This window comes from Phyllostomus hastatus, unplaced genomic scaffold (assembly GCF_019186645.2).
Source record: "Phyllostomus hastatus isolate PE091 unplaced genomic scaffold, TTU_PhHast_1.1 phas_scaffold_46, whole genome shotgun sequence".
Taxonomy (NCBI): domain Eukaryota; kingdom Metazoa; phylum Chordata; class Mammalia; order Chiroptera; family Phyllostomidae; genus Phyllostomus; species Phyllostomus hastatus.
The window spans coordinates 5,617,779-5,639,072 of record NW_025334032.1 but is presented as its reverse complement, the minus strand read 5'-3'; the positions used below and the strand labels follow the sequence as shown (position 1 = coordinate 5,639,072).

The 21,294-nt window shown below is 39.1% G+C and overlaps 1 protein-coding gene and 1 pseudogene across 1 annotated transcript in view; one reads left to right on the top strand and one right to left on the bottom strand.

Annotated features, from left to right (window-relative positions):
• The window catches only part of CLYBL (citramalyl-CoA lyase), a 298,084-nt gene that overhangs the window by 238,832 nt on the left and 37,958 nt on the right, over nt 1-21,294 (bottom strand). The window lies entirely within an intron of this gene.
• Nucleotides 6,289-15,852, top strand: LOC123807611 (annotated as a pseudogene).

Here is a 21,294-nt window from a genome sequence, read left to right as displayed (position 1 = left end):
GGTAAAACTGGACAAACACCTGAGGTTTCTACTTCCCTTCTTGAAAAACAAGTTTTTATCATGAAGAACCACAGAACATTTAACATATTAAGTCCTCCATCACTATTTCAAATTATCCCCACACCTCATCAACCTTCAATAGCAAATGAGTAAGAATTGTCAAGGAAACCATGACATTGCAAAGGTATATCTAACTGAAGTCTGTTAACTGTTATACTTATTTAGCTTTCTTACCTTCAAGACATAATTTTTAAGTGTTTATGTTCTTCACAGAACTGCACATGGACCTTCATATGAAAAACGGGTGCCAATTGGAAGTACTTTGGTTAAAAGCAGTTCCTGCACATCATTGTCTTATGCTAGAAGTAAGCTGGCATGAACAATAAAGGGTTGCTATTAATAGTACAACACAGAACGCAAGGAGGAAACTTAAGCAAAATTATGTTTTTTAAAACCCACTGTTTAGTGCCCAGAAAAGGGACAGACTGTGCAGCATCTGTGCTGGGGGGATATGGAACTAATAAATCATTGCCATTTTTATTACTCATAGACAGAATATCATAGTACAGTCAAAGCCAAACATTTGTTGTCCAAGAAAAATGATTTATATTTCGGGCCTTTTTTTTCAGTCAATTTGAAATTTTATGCATTTAAGGCATCTGAAATGATTTTATTCATCTAACTCTCCTGTAATCATTAACAGTCTTTTTTTTTAAGTTTGGGGGTTAAATTTATGAATTAAATATTATATAAACACAATATACATCCTTATGTTAGAATATAAAACACATTCATCTCAAAGTCCAATTTGCAGATATAACATGTAAGACCGGGCTGAAAAAAATGATACTTTGAGGCATGCAAAAAAAACACTACTGGTTTTAAAAAACTAGAGAAGCTAGATAACTAACTTTCACTATCAACCAAAGAAATCAGTAAGAAAAGCTTATCTTTTAGTCAATTAATTTTATCAGAATATCAAAGCAAGTTTATGAAAGACCCCATCAATGACAGTACAATATCCCTCTTCAGACAAATAATCTTAGGACAATTTCCTAAACCTCAGTCACATTTGGCCACACTATTTGCTCTGGAGTACATTAGTGTAATAAAAGCAGGCTTCTCAATAGTATCACAGGCAGTTCCACTAATCAGATTATCATCATAATGTATTGACAGTACAAAAAGTCACAGAAAACAAGGACTGACAGTAATACTGTTTCAGAATTCAAAGAACAATGGACTACTTATTTTGGCATGCCACAATCAATTTACTTACACACTCTTTCAGAAAACTGGTGAAATTCAGGAAGTAGAATGAGAAGGGCTAAAACATATTTGGAGCCTTCTGAACAGTCAATGGCATTCAAATTTTTGTCCTAGGACTTGAAAAGTTACAGACATGGTCCTGCCAATTCTGAGATGCTCTCTCCGACACAGACCACCCACAACTATGGATTTTCCATCTGGTGAACAAAACAGACAGCTCCCTAATTATTTTTAAAAAGGATATTTTCCCCCTAACATTCTTACTTTATTTGTCTGTGACCTGGAACTTAATGGAAAACCTGATGTATGCCAATTTCATTTCTTGTAATGAAACATCATATTTTATTGTTTTAACTGGTGTTTTTTAAAGGCTCTAAGATAGATATTATTACCCCCAGAGCTAACATACCAAACCACTAAGACAATTCCAATGAACAACTGTTTTCACTGAACAGAGAATATCTTGTTTAAATATTAATCACTGAAGTTTTCTCTTACAACCAACATAATGAAAATAAGAGGGAAATTATTTTCAACTGGGCATCCATACTGCTGGTGTCAAAATCTATGGCTTTTCCAACAAGATGGCCACCTCTGCCAAAAGCATACTCAGAAATGCCAACTGTAATTAAAATCTGGCACCTGTCTTGGGCACCAAATTTGCTTTTAATATCTCCATGTCGAAATGTGTTTCAGCTTTGAGAGGACATAAGATGCTTCTTGCCCTCTGCCCTTCATAAAAACGCTCAAGTGGAAAAATTGACAGCTGTTATCCCAAAACTTACCTTTTTATAATATATATATCTTAACTATCCTAAATCTTCACTTTCTCTGAATCTGTTTGTTTAACTAGTCCCAAGAGAATTAGCATACATTCCCATCACACATTTTCTTTTAACCTTAGGAAAAATAGGCAGTGAAATAAGTTCTCCCTAATATGGAATTGTGCTTGGAGGGTGGCAGTATGATGTGGATAGATTTCACAAGCTTTAGATACTACAGAATTGGGAGGCTATAGGTGAGGGTGGGGTGCTTTCCTAAGAAGGTTCTTCAGAGATCAGAGCAATAAATCTTGATCTGATGAATGTTGTCCTGTTTGACTGCTGTCTATGAACAAGTTTGTGCCTCAAATATTGTTTTGTTGAGCTAGGGCTCTCAAAGTCTAAGGTTTTCATTCTCTAAAGAATCTGTAGCATTTCCCAAGAAGAAAGCCCATTTTCTCTTACAAGCCTTTCATATATTTCATACCTGGCTCCACTTAGGTAAACAGGGAGTGGTCCTTGGGCCTAGCCATCACTTTGGAAAGGTAAACGTATTGCACAAATCAGGCCTAATAAGACCAATGGACCAAAAGGCCACAGCATGAGATGGCCTAGGAGCAGGCTCCCTGGCACAGAAGCTCCTGGGCAGGGGTCCCGCCTGCCCTGCTCATCACCATACCTAGGGCTTAGAAGAGTACCTGGCCCAGAAAGGGTGCTCAGTAAATGCCTACTGAAAGAATGGTCAGCAGATCATCTGTGCACATGCCTTTATAAACAGCAGTTTATATTATAAGACCGCTTGGTTTCAATGGTAAAAGGAACCTGATTAGGTAAATTTTAAATCATCGTAAGTACAAGAAGACACCCTTCTGGGATTTGTTAGGGGGTGTAGACACAAAGATGTTCCAACCTTTGCACTTCCCAGTCTCCCTCTTTAGAAGCGTTGTCAGCAATACCACTTACCCCAGGCCAGTCTGAGCTCCTAAAACATACCACTCTTGATCAGAAGTGGAAAAAGGGTAAAGGAGTGTGACAGACAACTTAGGGCACAAGTAGATTTTACTACTAAATAATACAGAAAATTCACAAAAGCAGGGCTTAATTAATAAAAGGGTTCTGCTAAAGATAATTCACTAAGAAGTTGCTTCCTTGCAACTGAAAATGAAATTTTCCATTTCATTTTCAGGAAAGGACTTACAAATGATAGGGCCTCAGGAAAGCTCACAAAAGGTCACTTAACCCCATAATGTCCCAAGTTGCTGCTTTGACTATACCCAACCACCCTGTAACAGCGTGTTCACGGGAGGAGAATCCACTTAGTTTAAACTAGGGAGCTCCACAAACACAGAAGCTTATGAATACTCCACACATTCTTAAAGAAAACTATCTATGTGTATCAGAAATTCCTCCAAGGCAGCATTTTTTACAATTTATTTTTTACTGCAACCCACTGGAAGCAATACATTTTATATTCAGAGCCCATAAACACACATACACACACTCCATATATTAAAAGAAACAAGCATTTTATAAAACAAAACACTATGTGATGTACTCTGAATAAAACAGTTTCATCTTGGCTGGTATGGCTCAGTGTACTGAGCGCCGGCCTGCAAACCAAAAGATCTCTGATTCAGTTCCTGGTCAGGGCACATGCCTGGGTTGCAGGCCAGGTCCCCAGTTGGGGGCCTCTGAGAGGCAACTGATCCATGTTTCTCTCCCCCTTTTTCTCCCTCCCTTCCTCTCTGTCTAAAAAAATAAATAGAATCTTTAAAAAACAACCACTTTGAGTAGAACAGTTTCTATTCTGTTAGTTTTTTTTTTAAATATTGACACTATTTGATTTAGATTTTTTAAAGTATATTTTATTGATTATATTATTACAGTTGTCCCAATTTTTTCCCTTTTGCCTCTCTACCAGGTATGCCCCTTCCTTCCAGCAAATCCCCCCTAGTTCATGTTCATGGGTCCTGCATGTAAGTCCTATGGCTTCTCCATTTCCTATACCATTCTTAACATCCCCCTTGCCTGTTTTGTACCTACCAATTATGCTTCGTTTTTCTGAGATTTAATTTATTTACTTTTAGAGAGTGGAAGGCAGGAAAAGAGGGAGAGAAACATCAATGTGTGGTTGCCTCTCAGAGGCCCCCAAATGGGGACATGGCCCACAACCCAGGCAGGTGCCCTGACTTGGAATTGAACTAAGACCCTTTGGTTTGCAGTCTGGCACTAATTCCAATGAACCACACCAGCCAGGACCCAATTACGCTTCTTAATCCTTGTACCTTTCCCTCCATTCTCTCTCTTTTCTCTCCCTCCTGATAATTCTCCATGTGATCTCCATTTCTATGATTCTTTCTCTGTTCTAGTTGTTTGCTTAGTTTGTTTTCATTTTTTTAGATCCAGATGTTGATAGTTGTGAGTTTGTCATCATTTTACTGTTCACAGTTTTGATCTTCTTTTTCTTAAATAAGTCCCTCTAACATTTCATGTAATAATGGCTTGGTGATGATGAACTTCTTCAGCTTTACCTTGTCCTGGAAGAACTTTATCTGCCCTTCCATTCTAAATGACAGCTTTGCTGGATAGAGTAATCTAGGTTGTAGGTCCTTGCTTTTCATCACTTTGAATACTTCTTGCCAGCTCCTTCTTGCCTGCAAAGTTTCTTTTCAGAAATCAGATGACAGTCTTATAGGAACTCCTTTGAAGGTAACTCTCTGCTTCTTTCTTGCTGCATCTACGATTCTCTTTATCTGTAACCTTTGCCATTTTAATTATGACATGTCTTGGTGTGGTCCTCTTTGGGTCCAACTTGTTTGGTACTCTCTGTGCTTCCTGGACTTGTATATCTATTTCCTTCACCAAATTAGGAAGTTTTCTTTCATTATTTGTTCAAATAAATTTTCAATTTCTTGCTCTTCCTCTTCTCTTTCAGGCATCCCTATAATTTAGATGTTTGCACTTTTGGAGTTGTCCCAGAGTCTTCTTATTCTCTCCTCATCTTTTTGGATTGTTTCTTCATTCTGTATTGGTTGACTGTTTATTTCTTCCTTATGTTTCAAATTGCTGATTTGAACTCTGGCTTCCTTCCCTTCACTGTTGGTCCCCTATGGACTTTTCTTTGTTTCACTTAGTGTAGCCTTCATTTCTTCCCTTATGTGTTTGCCATACTCAGCAAGTTCTCTGAGCATCTGTATCACCAGTGTTTTGAACTCTGCATCTGATAGGTTGGTTATGCCTCTTTCATTTGATTCTTTTTCTGGAGTTTTGATCTGTTCTTTCATTTGGGCCATATTTCTTTGTCTCCTCAATTTGGCAGCCTCCCTGTGTTTGTTTCTGTGTATTAGGTAGAGCTTCTTTGACTCCCTACCTTGGCGCACCTGTTACATTGTAAGGGGTAGAGCCTTAGGTATTCACCAGGGTGGGGCAACCCACTTTACCACTTTGTAGTGCTGTATGTGGGGGAGGGCTTAGAGGAAACAGTGTCACTTGCTCAGCTCTCACTCCATTTCCAGTTACTTCCCCCACTTCCCATATGCTACTGGCACCCTTCTAGCTGCTGCCCTAGTGCTGAATCCCAGAGTGGGTGGGTTTGTGTAAAAACGTGAGGGTCCTTTCAATGGACTCTCCTAGGAGACTGGCAGTTTCTTCTGCCACTGCATCCCGCACTGGTTTTTAGAGCCAGAAGTCATGAAGCTTTACATTTTTCAATACTGGAACTGGAACCCTAGGCTGTGTGGTCTGGCCTGGGGCTGCGAATGCTCGCTCCCCAAGTGTCTCCACCAAGTGTTATCCACCGCACATGAGTGTGGGACTGCCCATTCTGCCTGTTGCTATCCCAGCTGCCTTGCTGCCACTACCTCATCACCACCACAACACGTCTCTCTGCCCCAGCTCCATGACTCTGCCCCTCCTACCCATCTGGATAGATATTTCTTCTTAAAGCCTTGGTTGTTGGACTTCCATACGGTTCAATTTTCTGGCAGTTCTGGTTATTATTCACTTTGGAGTTAGTTGTGATCCTTCTTATGGTAGTGCAAGGAGACAAAACATGTCTAGCTATGCCTCCATCTTGGCTGAAGTCTAGTTCATTTTTTTAAGCACTCAAACTGACCCAATAAATTAATTTCCAGCTCACTAATGGGTTGGAAGCCCTGATCTAAAACACCATTACTTTAGTAGCATGGGAAATTTAGACTGGCAGTGGAGCACAGGAGGCCAGTGGACAATGAAATCTCCAGCCTCCTCTGTAATGGCCATGGACTCCCTAGTAGAGCCTCTATGGCCTCTGAGCCTAGAAGTCTTGAAGACAGTAGATGATTTACTGCAGTGTGGAATTTGTTTTGAATATTTCAACACTGCAATGATGATTCTTCAGTATTTGTATAACTATTGTTCTCTCTGTATAAGAAAATTTTTGTGTCATAAAACACAATGTCCAACTTGTTTTGTGACAGTCACAGAGCCAGAAAATAACTGTATAATAGATGAACTGGTAAAAAGCTTGAATTTTGCACGGAATCATTTGTGTGGTTTGCCTTAGAATCACCACCCATTTCTCCTGTCTCCTTTTCTGAAAGCACCTTAGTGCCCAAGTATACATTCCTATAGCCTTCAGACATTTTTTAAAGCAAGGAAACAGGTTAATGGAGAATTTCTTGATTAGAGAAACTGGTGGTTCTACATCAGAATTGTTGATAAATAAGAATGAAAGCAAGTTCAGCCCTCAAAAAGAGGTGAGCACTTCTGCAAAACCAAAGAGACACCTTCCTCAGAAAAGACAGCTTCAGGCATTGCAGATGTTAATGTTCCTGAGGCACCCTGTACACAACTTTGAAACAAGTTACTAAAGTGGACTGTCCTGTTTGTGGGGTTAATATTCTAGACAATCACATTAATAAGCATTTGGACAACTGTTTATCACGTGAATAGAAGAAGGAAAGGCTCAGCTCTGTTCACAAAAGGAAGCCACTGCCCAAAACTGTATATAGCTTGCTATCAGATCACAACTTAAAGAAAAAGCTCAAACGGCATGGAATATCTACTGAAGGAACAGCTCATTAAAAGGCACCAAGAATTTGTACATATGTACAATGCCCAACAGTGTGATGCTGTGTATCCTAAATCAGCTGCTGAAATAATTAAAGAAATTAAATATATGGATAAGACTAGAATGCATCTTGAAGCTAGTAAACTCAAAGAAAGCACACTGGTTTTTATAAAGGACCAAACAGAAAACATGAAATTCACAGTAAATATTGTAAAAAACATCAGAATGAATTTCCTCTTCTGGTGGGTCAGGTGAAAAAAGATACAAGAAAACTGTTGAAAAGAAAAAATATAGAAAATGATCTACAGAAAAGCTATTCTCTCTATGCATGGAACAGGAAGAAAATAAAATGAAATTCTCAGATATGCCCTCAGCAACCACTTCTCTCAACCAAAACTGGACTCCCTAGGAAAAATAGTGCCTGATAAACCTGATGATTCATCTAGTTGTACTGATAATTCAAGAAGAAGCTTGAGAGATTGAACATAGCAGAGTAAGTAGAAGCTACACTAACCTCCTCCCAGGACCAATCTGGAATTACAACTAAATCGTAAAGAAATCATCCTGAATAAGCAACTTAATACTAGCTGGAGACAAGCCTTATAACCAAGGACTTACAGGAGAAACTTCACCACAACGAGACTGGTAGGGAGTGCAGAGGCAGCACAAAATGCCTGGCTGGGTTGTAACAGGCAGCAGCTGAAGTTCCAGAGAGGTAGATCAGCACCGGGGCATTCCCCCTGAGAAGTATGGGGTCTAAATCCCAAGTAGGGCTTGCCAGTCAGTGTACAACAACAAGCTGGAAAGGAACCTAGATAACATCCAGCTGTGAAAAGCAGCAGGGTTTCTGTCTGCCTGGGAGAGAGGGCTAGATGTGCAAAGAGTCTCTTAAAGCGCCAATGTACAAAATTTCATTTGCACGCAACTTACCCTGGGCTCCAGCAGAGGGAGGGCAGATTGGACTAAAGATGCTTGAGGAGAGTCTGGGGTTGGTGGCTCTGGGGAGAGAACTAAGGGAACAACAGCCAGGATCCCTGTGCTCAGTAATTCACCATACTACAAAGGTCATCTTTCTCAGGCACAGCATTCCTCTCTAAATGGCATCAGCTTGAGAAGAAGCAATAGTAATATCTGCAAGAATTATTCTGCCCCACACTGTGGAGCTTTAGCCAGGCTGCTTAGTACAGCTTGTGGCTATATCATTGATTAGTTTAACAACTAAGGCAGACCTCTGGGAGCTCTATGAGACTTCAGTGACCCTCCCAGGGCCCACTACTGGTAAAAAAAAAAAAAAAAAAACAGCTTGGTGTGCAGCCTCGTTCTTTCTGTACACAAACAGGCCCAGGAGAGGAAGCCAAATGCTGTGGATTACTGATAGCTCCAAACAGGTTGACCAGGGCCAGTCACAAGTAGCGTCTAAAAAGGCCTACACCACAATCTTTGCAGATCTACCTAATATATAGAAACTAATACAAAGAAGCAGAAAGGGGAAGGCAAAAAAACAGGCCCCAAATGAAAACAAGAGAATTCTCCAGAAGAGCTATATAACCATACACAAGCAATTTATCAGATAGAGTGTTTACAGTAATGATTATAAGGATACTCAACAACATGAAAAAACAACATAGAAACATTAAAAATGACCAGTCAGAAATAAAGAATGCAATATCTTGAAATAAATAACATACTGAAAGGAATAAATAGTAGGTTAGATGAAGAAGACGAACAAATCAGTGATTTGGAAAATAAGGTATAAAAAACCCCCACCCAGGGAGAGTAGGGAAAAAATGAATTTAAAAATAGTGAGGAGACCTTAAGAAACATTTTGGACAACATGAAGCATAACAACAATCGCATCATGGAAACACAAGAAGCAGACAATGAGCAAGGGATCAAGAACCTATTTGAAGAAATAATGACTAAAAACTTCCCTAATCTGGTGAAGGAAAAACACACAAGTCCAGGAAACTCAAAGAGTCCCAAACTAGTTGGACCCAAAGAGGTCTGCCTACACAAGATATGTCATAATTAAAATGACAAGGCTTAGGAGAAGAAGAGAATCCTAAAAGCCACAAGAGAAAAGCAGGTAGCTACATACAAGGAAGACCCAATTAGGCTGTCCTTTGATTTCTCAACAGAAACATTTCAGGCCAGAAGGGAGTGGCATGAAATCTTCAAGGTATTGAAAAGCAAGGACCTACACCAAGGCTACTTTACCCAGCAAGGCTATCATTTAAATATGAAGGAGAAATAGGAGCTTTCCAGACAAGAAAAAACTAAAGGAGTTTAACATCAAACCAGTACTGCAACAAATGTTAAAAGGCTCACTAAGAAGAAGGAGGAGGAGAAGAAAGAGGAAAAAGAGGAGGAGGAGGAGAAGAAGAAATAGATTATAGTTTAAAAATAAAATGGCACTAAATACATATCTATTGATAATCACCTTAAATGTAATGGCTTAAATGCTCCAACCGAAAGACATAAGGTAGCTGAATGGATAAGAAAACAAGACTCATAATATATATGGTGCCTCAAAGAGACACATCTTAGATGGAAACATATACACAAACTAAAGGTAAAGGGATGGAAAAAGATAGTTCATCAAAATGGAAAGGAAAAAAAGGTGGGGTAACAGTACTTGTATCTGACAAAATAGACTTAAAACCAAGGCTATGGTAAGAGACAAAGAAAAACACTACATAATGGTAAAGGAACAATCCAACAAGAGGATATAACCCTAGTAAATGTTTATGTACCCAACATATAAGTAAGTAAATATGTAAAGCAAATCTTGATGGACATAAAGGGAAAGACTGACAAGAGGGCAATCATAGTTGGGGATTTTAACACCCACTGACTTCGAAGGATCGATTTTCCAGACAGAAAATCAACAAGGAGACAGTGGCCTTAAATGACCCAGTAGATCACAGGTGACAAACACAAGGCCCGCAGGCTGAATCCTGCCCTCCACCTTGCTTTATCCAACGTGGTACCTTGTATCTACCTGGCAGCATCGCTGAGCTCTCACTTAACTGTTAAGGAGTAGTTACATTTATACAGTCCTAAAATTACATTCGGCCCTCCGAAGACAACCATGAGGTTGATATGGCCCTGGTGAAAATGGGTTTGACACCCCTGCACTAGATCAAATGGATTTAATTGATATCTTCAGAGTATTTCATCCCAAAGCAGCAGAATATACATACTTTTCAAGTGCATGTGGAATGTTTTCTAGGAAAGACCACATGTTAGAACACAAAACAAATTTCAATAAATTTAAGAAGATAGAAATCATATTAAGATTCTTCTCTGACCACAATCCTATGAAATTAGAGATCAATCACAAGAAAAACACTGAAAAACATGCAAAGTCATGGAAGCTAAGTAACACGTTATTAAATAATGAATGTGTCAACACAAAGATCAAGGCAGAAATCGAAAGAGACCTTGAAAAACATGAAAATGAGGGCACAAAAATCCAAACCCTGTGGGATACTGGGAAAGCAATCCTAGAGAGAAATTCATAGCATTTAAGCCTATCTAAAAACAAACAAACAAACAAACAAAACAACCTTGAAAAAGCTCAAATAAAAAATCTAATTTTACAGTTCAAGGAACTTAAAAAAGAACAACAAAGCCCAAAGTGAGTAGAAAGAAGAAATAATAAAGATCAGATCGGAAATAAACTAAACAGAGTCTAAAAGAAATGATACAAAAGATCAATGAATCCAAGAGCTGGTTCTTTGAAAAGATAAACAAGACTGACAAACCTTTAACCAGATTCATCAAGAAAAAAGAGGGAGTTCCTGCCAAGATGGAGGCATAGGTAGAAACACTTTCCTTCCTTGCACAACCAAAAGGATAACAACCAATCTAGAAACAATAAACAACCAGAAGTGCCAGAAAATCAAACTGCATGGAACTCTGACAACCACGGAGGTGAAGAAACATTCACCCAGACCAGTAGGAGGGACAGCAATGGGCTGCCGAGTAGAGAGGATGTGTGGGAAGGCAGGGCTGGTTAAACAGGAAACTAAAGACTCAAAGCAAGCTGTAAACTACTGTGGAGATTGCCACAGAGGGAGAAACTCCCAGTCTCACATGAGAGAGTTTGTTGGAAAGTGGGGCTACAGAGGAGCAAGCAACCTGCATTGTTCCCTCTCTAACCCCTCTTTCACAGACAGCACCACAACCCAGAAAAGACAGCTGCCTTGCCTGAGTGAATACCTCAGGCCCCACCCCCTTAAAACACAACAGGTGCACTGAGACAAAGAAACATGGCCCAAATGAAAGAACAGATCAAAACTCCAGAAAAAGAGCTAAGCAATGAGGAGACAACCAACCTATCTGATGTAGAGTTCAGAACACTGGTAATCAGGATGCTCACAGAACTGATTGAGCTTGGTCACCAAATGAAGGCTACCCAAAGTGAAATGAAGCAAAACACATAGGAAACCAACAGTGAAGGGAAGGAAACTGGGACTCAAATCAATGGATTGAACCAGAAAGAAGAAATAAACATTCAACCAGAACAGAAGGAAGAAACAAGAATTCAAAAACATGAGGAAACTCTGGGACAACTTTAAACACTCTAACATCAGAATCATAGGGGTGCAGAAGGAGAAGAACAAGAGTAAGAAGTTGAAAACTTATTTGAACAAATAATGAAGGAAAATTTTCCCAATCTGGTGAAGGAAATAGACTTCCAGGAAGTCCAGGAAGCCCAGAGAGTCCCAAAGAAATTGGACCCAAAGAGGAACACATCAAGACACATCGTAATTACATTACCCAAAATCAAAGATAAGGAGAGAATCTTAAAAGCAGCAAGACAGGAGACAATTACCTACAAAGGAGTTCCCATAAGCTATCAGTTGATTTCTCAAAAGAAACCTTGCAGGCAAGAAGGGGCTAGAAAGAAGTTTTCAAAGTCTTGAAAGGCAAGGACCTACATCCAACATTACTCTATCCGGCAAAGCTATCACTTAGAGTTCAAGGGCAGATAAAGTGCTTCTCAGATAAGGTCAAGTTAAAGGAATTCATCATTACCAAGTCCTTATTATATAAAATGTTAAAGGGGCTTATCAAAGAAAAAGAAGAAGATCAAAAACTATGAATAGTAAAATGACAACAAACTCACAACTATCAACAAATGAACCCAAAAAAGCAAAAACAAAAACTAAGCAAACAAATAGGACAGGAACAGAATCAGAGAAATGGAGATCACATGGAGGTTTTTCACTGGGGAGCAGGAGGGGAAGAATGGAGGGGAAAGGTACAGGGAATAAGAAGGATAATTGGTAGGCAAAAAATAGATGGGGAGAAATTAGGAATGGTCTAGGAAACAGAAAATTCAAAGAACTTACATGTACAACCCATGGACATGAACTAAAGGGAGGAATGCTAGAGGACTGGGGGATGCAGGGTGGAGGGAAAATAAAGGGGGGAAAATTGAGAAAACTATAATAGCATAATGAATAAAATATACTTTTTAAAAAAGAGAGAAATTTCCCATATAAATTAAATCAGAAATGAAAGAGGAAAAATAATAACTGACACCAAAGAAATACAAAGGCTTGTAAGAAAATATTATGAACAACTATATGCCAACAAATTGGACAACCTGGATGAAATGGATACATTCTTAGAAACTTACAATTTTTGAAAAGTAAATCAGGAAGAATCAGAGAATGTGAATAGACAGATTATACCTAGTGACTTTGAAGTAGTAATCAAAATTAACTCTCAATAATCAAAAGCTCTGGACCAGGTGGATCACTGGGGAATTTTATCAAACATTCTAAGAGAGTTAACACCTCTCTTTCTCAAACTATTTCAAAAAAATTCAAGAGGAAGAAAGGCTCCCAAGCTCTTTTATGAGGCCTGCATTATCCTAATTCCAAAACCAGATAAAGACATTACAAAAAAAGAAAATTATAGGCAATATCCCTGATGAACACAGACGCTAAATCCTCAACAAAATATTAGCAAACCAAATACAGCAAGGCATCAAAAAGATCATACACCGTGATCAAGTGGGATTTATTCCAAGAATACAAGGTACAACATTAGCAAATCAATAAATGTCATTCACCACATAAACAAAATGAAAGATAAAAACCAGAAAATCTTACCAACAGATGCAGAAAAACCATTTGATAAAATCCAGCACCCATTTATGATAGAAACTCTCAGCAAAGTGGGAATAGAGGGAACATACATAAACACAACAAAGGCCCTATATGACAAACCCATTGCCAGCATCATACTCAATGGACAAAAACTACAAGTATTCCCCTTAAGATTGGAAACAAGACAGGGATGTACACTTTCAACTCTCTTATTCAGTGCAGTACTGGCTGTGGTTGGTGTGGCTCAGTGGTTTGTGCATCAGCCTGGGAACCAAAGGTTGCAGTTCTATTTCCATTCAGGGCACATGCCTGGGTGAGGGCTAGGTCCCTTTTGGGGGGCTTGCAAGAGGCAACTGATCTGTTTCTCTCACACATTGATGTTTCTCTCCCCTCTCTTTCTCCCTTCTCTAAAAATAAACACATTACTAAAAAAGAAAAAACAGTGCTGGAAGTCCTAGCCACAGCACTCAGAGAAGAAGAAATAAAAGGCATCCATATTGGAAAGGAAGAGGTAAAACTGTTTTTATTCACAGATGACATGATACTGTGTATAGAGAACCCCAAAGATTCCTCCAAGAAACTACCAGAACTGATAAATGAATTCAGCAAAGTAGCAGGACACCAAATTAATATCCAGGAATCAGTTGCATTCTTATATGCCAATAATGAACTAAAAGAAAGGAAAATTAAGAAAATTATCCCATTCACAATTGCTTCAAAAAGAATAAAATACTAGGATATAACCAAGGATGTAAAAAACCTGTACTCAGAAAATTATAAGACAATGAAAAAAAAAATTGAAGAAGATACAAATAATGGGAAGCACATACCGTGTTCATGGACAGGAAGAATTAACATCATTAAAATGTCCTTACTACCCAGAGCAATTCACAGATTCATCAAAATTCCCATTAGATTCCAGTGATGTATTTCACAGAACCAGCACAAATATTTCAAAAATTTATATGGAACCACAAAAGGTCTCACATAGCAACAGTGATACTGAGAAAGAAGATCAAAGTTGGAGGAATCACTACATAATATCAAATTATACTATACGGCCATAGTAATCAAAACAGCATAGTACTGGCATAAAAACAGACACACAGATCAATGGAACAGAATAAAGAGCCCAGAAATAAACCCACACATTTACAGTAAATTAATATTTCACAGAGAAAGCAAGCATATAAAATTCACTAAAGATAGGTTATACAATAAATGTTAGGAAAACTGGATATATGCAGAAAAATGAAACTAGACCTCCTTCTTAAACCACACACAAGAATAAATTCAAAAATAGATCAAAGACTTAAATTTAGACCTGAAACCATAAAAATCATAGAAGAAAACATAGGCAGCAAAATCTGAGACATTGCTCATAGCAATGTTTTATCAGATCTATCTCTCCAGGCAAGAGAAACAAAAGAACAAATAAATAAATGGGACTACATCAAGCTAAAGAGATTTTGCACAGCAAAGGAAATAATCAACAAAACAAAAAGACAACCCACACAATGGGCAAATATATTCAGAAACACATCTGATAAAGGATTAATATCCAAAATTTATAAAGAACTTACAAAACTCAACACCAAAATAACCCCAAAAAACCCATTTACAAAATAGGCAAAGGACTCAAATAGATATTTATCCAAGGAGAATATACAGATGGCCAGTAGACAAAAGAAAAGATGTTCAACGTCACTAATCATCAGAAATGCAAATTAAAACCACAATTGAGATATCATCTCAAACCTGTCAGAATGGCTATCATCAATAAATCAACAAACAAGTGCTAGTGAAGATGTGGAGAAAGGGGAACCCTTTTGCGTTGTTGGTAGGAATGCAGATTGGTATAGCACCTGGAGATATAGTATGGAGAAAGCAGTATGGAGATGTCTCAAAAACTTAAAAATGGATCTGCCTTTCAACCCAGCTATCCCACTTGTGGGAGTGTATACAAAGGAACCAAAAACACTAATTCGAAAGAACACAAACACCCCTATGTTCACTGCAACTTTATTTACAATATATAAGATATGGAAGCAGTCCAAGTGTCCATCAACAGACAAGTGGATAAAACCACTATGGCACATTTACACAATGGAATACTACCTGGCTATAAAAAAGAAGAAATTTTTACCCTTTTTGACAGTATGGATGAACCTGGAGAACATTATGAAATAAGCCAATCAGAGGAAGGCAATTACCATATGATTTCAGACTAATGAACAAACTGAGCTTTCAAGGAAAATGGGGACAGAGTCATAGATGGAGAGCAGGATGAGAGCTGCAAGGGGGGAGGTTAGGGGTTGGAGGGATTGAGCAAAAAGTAAAAAGGACTCATGGACATGGACAACAGTGTGGTGATTGCTGGGGAAAGGGGATATAAGAGGACTAAATGGTAATGGAAAAAATACAATAAAGATGAAATCAAAATATAAAGAAGCAGCTCTTTCTTCATCAGATTCAGATTCATGCAAGAGTTCCAGTTCAGACATTATAAGGGTTCTTCTGGGAAAAAAAAGGAAGCCTGGGAAGCATCACATAAAAACAATCTTCAAGACACGGAAATAAGTGAAAGACAGAATCATCGCACATGACCAGAAAGATGGGGCCAAAAAATAAGCACAATAGGAATTAGTGTGGGCTTTGTCTGACTTTTCCAGTGTATGGTACTTTTTGTTCGATCATATTCATAAATGCCCAAGTAAGGATGCAAAATTCTAAAGGTTATTTCTAACTGACTTTTCATTCTTCTCTGACCTTCTGGGAAAAGAAATCGTTATAAAATATCCTCACTTGGTCAGTTTCCCTCTGCATTTAGAACATCACTCTATAAAAATACTAACTTCTCATGTTTACCAGCTTTGCAGATTACACAGGTTTTGGCAAAGGTGTTTTGTTTCCAAATTTCAGAATGTCCTTAAGGCATTATCCTTCTCTTCCGTGGGGAAACCAACTTCAAAAAAAGATTCTTCAACCTTTCTACCACAAGGAGAAGCTGAGTTAAGGCCTCTATTTTCAGAAATGCAGGATGTCATAACTCACAGTCTGCTATAAATTAAACTGGAAGTAATTACTACTTTAATTGCAGCAAAAGGAGTTTGCAATGGAGCAGTGAGAACCAAGATAGGGAGACAGTCAAGTGAATTCATTCAGGTAATACTTGATTATCTACTTGGTTAGGGGAGCAGTCATCACGTTAACCACTGGCAGTGCAAAGGTGACCAGAGGCCATCTGAAACAGTGGTTCTCAGTGGGAAGGGGAGGAAGATTTTGTTGATTGTCACAACTGTGGGTCTGGGGGGTTGCCAATGATATCAATGGGTAGAGGTCCAGGGATGCTGCTAAACATCCTGTAACACACAGGTTAACTTCGATGGAGTGTTTCTGTGCTGCCATAACTAAGTGCCATAGACTGGGTCACTTAAACAAGAGAAATTTTTTTACCCTCACAGTCCTGGAGAATAGCAGTGCAAGATCAAGTTGTCAGTAGCATTCATTTCTTCTGAAAGCTCTCTCCTGGGCTTACAGATGACCACCCTCTCACTGTGTCTTCACATGGTCTTTCTTCCTTGTTCCTGAATTTGTGTCCTGATCTCCTCTTATAAGGAAACCAGTCATACCGGATCGGGGCCCATCCACAGGGCCTCATTTTATCCCAATTACCATTATAAGACCCTATCTCCAAACACATTCACATCTGAGGTACTGGGGGTTAGGACTTCAATATGAGTAGCATTGGGAGACCCACAACTTAGCCCACCAACACCCCAAAATAAAAACGATTCAGTTCATTAAAAAGCTGTCCAGATATAAAATGAAATATTACTTGGCCATAAAAAATAAGGAAATCTTACCATGTGCGTCAACATGGATGGACCTAGACGGTATTATGCTAAGTGAAATAAGTCAGAGAAAGACAAATAGCATATGATTTCACTTATATGTAGAATCTAAAGAATCAAATAAATGAACAAACAAAACAGACTCATGGATGCAGAGGACAAACTGAAAGTTGCCAGAGAGGATGAGGGAAAGAGCTAGGTGAAAAAGGTGAAGAAATTAAGTACAAATTGGCAGTTACAAAATTGTCATGGGGATGTAAAATACAGCATAGGGAATGTAGCCATTAATATTACAATAATTATGTATGGTGCCAGGTGGGTATTTGAATTATTGGGGAGATTACTTTATAAACTATATAACTGTCTAACCAGTATGCTGTATATCTGACAATAATATAAAATTAATATTGAATATCAACTGTAATATAAATTTTTTAAAGTACTTAAAAAAATAAAACATCAATGGCCTAAATGATCCAAATTGAAGAACAACTGGTACAGAATGGTGGCTGCTGATGTGCATTCCTTCAACTTCCTTTATTGCATGCCTAAAATTATTTTTGCATGCCTAAATTTTAATGTAATTATGAATAAAAACAAAAACGAGACAATTTCCTGCTAATGTGTCAAAAATGCATGTGTCCCTTGGTTAAGACTCCCACCTATTTAAGCAATTCCTTTCTCCTGCTTTTCCATCTTGTTGAAGATGGAAGTGTTGGCAGAAAACCTTAGAATACAGACAATTATGGATACTAGATAGCAAAGACAGAAACTGCAAATCATGCTGATGAAAAGTCTGAAGGTCTGGCCCTGGTTGATGCGGCTCAATGGATTGAGCACCAGCCTGCAAACCAAAAGGTCACTTGTTCAACCCAGGGTACATGCCTGGGTTGCAGGCCAGTACCCAGTGGTGAGAGGTAACAGATCAATGTGTGTCTCTCTCTCCTTCTCCCTCCCTTCCCTCTCTCTAAAAGTAAATAAGTAAAATCTTTTTTAAAAAAGAAACTCATGAAGATCTATAGATGTAAAAAAATATTTCTTATAAAAAATATTTCTTGTTATTTAGAATACATGGATATAATGCAATCAGTGCTTGGGCTTTTACCATCAGAGCAATGTGCAAACTGTGGATGGGAATGGGATTCCTTGGGAAGCTGATAGAAGCACAGTATCCCAAGCCTTTTAGGCCCTTCATACAGACCCACTGCATTTTCTCTCCAAAGTCAAAGATTCTGGGTAAAGAGATGACTCTGGTGACTTCAGGGACAAATAAGTTCCTGAGGGGAAGAACCCCATGAGCCCAAAGGACAAAGTACTCACGAAGGCCATGCCCAGAGAGCACCTGAGTTCAATAGATTACAAATAAGCAACACTCTGGATTTCAACCAGGTAGTGGATTCAAGCAACTCACCCATGACTGCTTCCCGCCCTCCCACACCTGGCTTTGGCTGACAGTGACTGAATATTCCCAATGACCAGGGCCCTCCTCACAGGATGTACACATTAGCCAAAGTTGCAGTACTGAAGGGTCAGAGTGCACACAGGCTGAGTCCTCCCCTGCCCCCACAATCAGTATGAGCTCACCAACCAAACTTACCCACAGTCAGAGATTATAAACTGAGAACTCCTCCTAACAATTTCTCAGAATCATCTTGCATGTGTCTGAGGATTTGGAACCCTCATAGGCCTCCCTCCCAGGGAGGGAGAGGGGTCCTCCTTGAGATGTGTCCTATGGGTTTTCATTATCATAGTTATACATTTTGTGCATCATTACATTTTATTTTAAAATTCCATTCAAAAGATTGGGGAGAATTATTTTTAAATTTAATTTTAAAAGGTTGAATCAGACATTTAAAAAAAACGAATGCAGCAATCTCAGAAACATCTCACCCCATTGAGTTCATCTTGGATTTTTTAGTTCTGTACTTTCCTCTCTTCTGTTATAGGACTATTTTTAAGAAATCTTTTGTGTATAATAAAAAATGGGAAGATACATATGGTGTCAATACCACAAAATAATTAGCTTTGGTCATTTGGTTCCTGCCTTTATCCATTTATAATTCACTTTAATCTGTGTTACAAATAATTACTCATATTTTATTTTTAATTATATTTTATTGATTATTCTATTACAGTTGTCCTGATTTTTCCTCCTTTGCCTGCCTCTACTCATTAGCCCCTACTCCCTCAGGCAATTCCCCCACCATTGTTTATATCCATGGGTCATATGTATAAGTTCTTTGGCTACTACATTTCCTGTACCTTACTTCTCCATAGCTATTCTGTAACTACCTATTTGTACTTCTTAATCCCCTCACCTCTTCCTCCATTCTCCCCCACCCCTCTCCCATGTGGCAACCATCTGGTAACTACTTTTCTCTTGTTGCTTTTAAGGCTCTCTTTATCTTTAACCTTTAGCCTTTTAATTATGATGTGTCTTGGAGTGGGCCTCTTTCCAACCATCTTGTTTGGGACTCTGTGTTTCCTGGACTTGCATATTTATTTCCTTCACCCAATTAGTGAAGATTTCTTTCACTAATTTTTCAGATAGATTTCCAATTTCTTGCTTTTTCTCTTCTCCTTCTGGCACCCCTATGAGGTGAATGTTGGATCTCTTAAAGTTGTCCCAGAGGTGCTTATACTATCCTTATTTTTTTGGATTCTTTTTATTTCTTGTTGTTCTCCATGGTTGTGTTTTGCTTCCTTATGTTCCAAATCACTGATTTGATTCTCAGTTCATCCACTTTTCTGTTGTTTCTCTATAAATTGTTCTTTAATTCAATTAATGTATTCTTCATTTTTTACTGGATCTTCTTTTTATGCTGTTGAGGGCTCACTAAGCTCCTTGAGCATCCAGTGTTTTGAACCCTGACTCTGATAAATTGCTTATCTTCATTTCCTTTTACTGTTTTTCTGGAGTTTCCATCTGTTCTTTCATTTGGGCCAAGTGTCTTTGTCTCCTCATTCTGGCAGGCTCCCTGTGTTTGTTTCTACGTATTAGGTGGAGCTGCTTTGCTTCCGTGTCTTGGTTGTGTAGCCTGAAGTGGTAGGTGTCCTGTAGGGTAGAGTGGCACAGCCTCCCCATCACTCAAGCTGGGTCCTAAAGGTGCATACTTTGTGTGAGCTGAGTACACAGTCCTCTTGTAGTTGAGCCTTGGTTGCTCTTGGCAGATCAATGGGAGGGATTTACCCAGGCCAGTCAGCTACGAGGACTGGTATGACCACTGACCACAAACCTCCACTCTCCACGGAGGATCAGTCATGCAGGGTCAGAGTGGCAGTGCTCCGACATGGCCTATAGCTATCCACTGGGTGTGCTGACCCTGGGGTTTCCCAGGAGGTGAAGGCCAATGTCAGCTCCCTCCTGTGTTTTGCCCTGGGGACCCTGACTGTGCTACATGTATGTATATGAATGTGTGATGGGAGGTACAAATCCAAAGATTAAAGATGTGGTTTCTTTAATTCTGTAGTTGTCAGGTTTCCATTCAACTAGATTTTGTAGTTGTCAAGACTTCCATTTAGCTAGATTTTTGATGGTTCTGAGTGGTGGTTGTTCTGTATTTTACTTGTAATTTTGATGTGGTTGTGTGAAGACTTTTATAAAGCAATCTGAGATGGCTGCTACTTGTGCTGGGCTTGGAGATTCTCAGGTGAAGCCAAACTGTGAATTTAAACTGGCTGCCTTTAGTGAGAGGCCTGGGGCTTGCTCACTGAAGCCAGCTGTTGCTTGTTTGATAGGATTTAAGAAGTTGTGAATGGAAAAGCAGCTTGGGTGGGCCTGTAAGTTGGGTGTGGCAGAGTCTCTGAGTATGTCCAAGGAGGGTCAAACAGTATTAGCCAGATTGATGGAATCTCAGATACGGCACCGGCTTATCAGCTCTGTGGGGAGAGAGTTTAGCAAAGGGACAATGGCCTCTGCTTGCTTTGATGCCAGACACTTCAGTCTCTCCCTGTATACCAGGGAGCCTTTCAAGCTGCTACCCCAGTACTGGGTTAGCTGGAGCTGGAGCTACCCCAGTGCTGGAGCAGGTAGGTTCTTTAAGAGGAACTGCTTGGGGATCCAGAAGTTTCTTCCACTGACTCAATCTCCACTGGTTTTTACAGCCAGAAGTTGTGGGGACTTATCCTTCTGGCACTAGATTCTTGGACTGGGGGCCTGGTGTGGGTCTGGGACTCCTTGCTCCCAAGATATCCCTCCCAAATTTTTATCCACCACACGTGGGTGTGGGACCAGC